The following is a 2,552-nucleotide window of genomic DNA, read 5'->3' as shown; positions in this document are numbered from 1 at the left end:
ACAGTCCTCATGATCTAATCACCTTTTAAAGGCCCCACCTTCCAATTAATGTAATTGGATTTCCCACCCTCTTATCACTGTTACAATGGGGGTTAAGTTTCTGACACCTGAATTTTGGGGGGACATATTCAACCCGTAGCAGATACTGAGCCCAAGTAAATAACGAGTGTGAGATACCAACACTCCCATATACACCCAATATCCATTTTCATTTCCTAATTGATCTGAGGGCTAAGAACATTCCTAGAAAAGGATCTCCAAAGTTGGGAGTGACCTGGATTCAGACCACCCAGGCTTCTGTGGTGGTCTTGGGGGGCAACTCCATGGAAGTCTTTTATACTGAGGGCAGGGGCATCTAGGGTCTTCTGAGGACGGAATCTGCCCTGAAAGAAGATAGAGTCAGCCCCAGTGAGCTCACCCCTGCCATAGGATATAAGATCCAGAGGACAAGGTGGTTCCAGTGGCAGCAGGGGGCTGTTGGTTGAAATCAGACCATTTGGCCACACCAGCATGTCCAAGTGGACAGGGGCTGTGTACATGAAACACTGCGAGTTCTGACATCTTGGTGTCTAAGCAACCCTACCGCAGATCCCCTAAGGTGATAGTTTCCTACCCACTTCTCAGTGGAGCTGGGATCAGCAGTCTTGAAGCAGGAGCAGCAGCTAGGGTGGAGGGATGAGGAGGTAAGTGAGGGTGGGCCTGAGTGGGCATGAGGATTGAACTGGAATGGCTCCTGAGTGCCAGCACCACGCCACGGGTTCCTAGAACAGGGACAAGCCCTGAAGTGGGGGAAGGAGTATGTGTTCCTGACGTTCCTCAAGTGGGGCTTCTGAGCTAGGGAAGACTGGATAGATATTCACTCATTCAACAAATATTTACTGAGCACCTGTTATGAACCAGGCATGGTTTCAGCTTCTGGGACACAGCTGTGAACAAGACAGACATGGTCTCTGTCCACATGGAGCTTTCTGTCTAGTGGCAGAGACACTCAACAATGTCCAGCATCCAATAAAAAATGACTGGATTTACAAAGAAAATCCACGCACAATATGTCAGGTGGTGAGAAAATATGTTATGGTGAAGAGAAAGACAGGGTAAGGGGCACATTAAGTGCCAGGTTGGGGCTGTAACCAGTGAAGCTTGTGGCTATCTGGGGGAAGATGTTCCAGGCAGAGGCTGACCTTTTTGAGGAGCAGCAAATAAGACAGAGGGCTGGAGCAGAGTGCGAGGGAGGGTGCAGGAGGTGAAAAAGGGAGGCGGTAGGGAGCCAGGTCATCAGGAAGGGGCTTGTGAGACAAGTAAGTGCACCAATGATCTGTTGCTGCATAATAAACAACCCTACAACTTGGTGTTCAAACAAAACTTTATGTATTCTTTCTCATGGGCCTATAGGTTAGCAGTCTGGAAGGTTCTTCTGCTAGCTCAGCTGTTGTCATCTTACGGCTTGACTGGGGCTGAAGGTTCTCACTCCCATGTCTGGTAGTTGGTGCTGACTGTAGCAAGGACTTTGGATTTTATGCTGAGTGACAGGGGGAGCCAATGGGGAATTAGTTCAGTAAGGCTGAGAAAGTATGCGATTCATGTTAACATCATGAATCACTGTAAACAACAGAAAATTGGACGAAACACAGGAAACAACTATTTTCAGACATTCAACAACAGGTAGCACAGGACTGTGATTCCTGAGAAAAACGAAAGGAACAAGTTAAGCCCTCCCATCGTTTAGCTGTCGCCCTGGAAGTCATCCCAAAACTGAAGATTGGGGAGGGGAAACAGAGTCCAGTGACCTTGCTGAGATGAGGAGTCAGATATGGGATTTGGGGAAGCCAAGGCAGCTGAAATTTGTGGGATTGACTACCAGTGAGGAGGGAGTTACTAAGAGAAAGAACTCCAGCAATCTGCTTAGGTGTCCACTCAAGCCTTTGATGGTTATCAATCTCCTCAAGAGTAGAGTGAAACCCCGTGAGGCCAGACAAGAACAACTTTTTTTTTTCCCTTTTTTTGTCTTTTTTTACTGACCGGTAACGGGATCGCAACCCTCGGTGTTGCGCCCGCACCGCGCTCAGCCAGTGAGCAGGAACCAGTCTCCACATGGGATCCGAACCCTCGGCGGGAGCGCCGCCGTGCTCCCAAGCGGAGCACTCTCCAGTGCGCCACCGGGCCGGCCCAACAAGAACAACTTTTAAGGAAAAAAAAAGAATGCTGAGAATTTTATGCAGACTAAGAATTGTTTGAGTTTTCCCCAGCTAGAGTGGAGAGACCTCACTGAACACAATAGTCACTAAGTAGAAACCTCAGAAGGACCACACCTTGAAATAGAGTTAAATTAGTTCTATAATAAAGACTAGAACTGTCCTAAGAGAGTTTTTTTTTTTTTTTTTTTTTTAGTCTTTTTGTCTTTTTTCCGTGTCCTGGCAACGGATCGCAACCCTCAGTGTTGCCCCCGTACCGGACCGGGGACCGGCAACGGGATCGCAAACCTCAGCGCTGCCCCCGTGCCTCGCTCAGCCAGTGAGCGGGAACCGGTCTGCATATGGGATCCGAACCCTCGG

The sequence above is a fragment of the Galeopterus variegatus genome, unplaced genomic scaffold (genome assembly GCF_000696425.1).
Source record: "Galeopterus variegatus unplaced genomic scaffold, G_variegatus-3.0.2 Scaffold2432, whole genome shotgun sequence".
Classification (NCBI taxonomy): Eukaryota; Metazoa; Chordata; class Mammalia; order Dermoptera; family Cynocephalidae; genus Galeopterus; species Galeopterus variegatus.
This window is presented reverse-complemented; position numbering follows the sequence as displayed.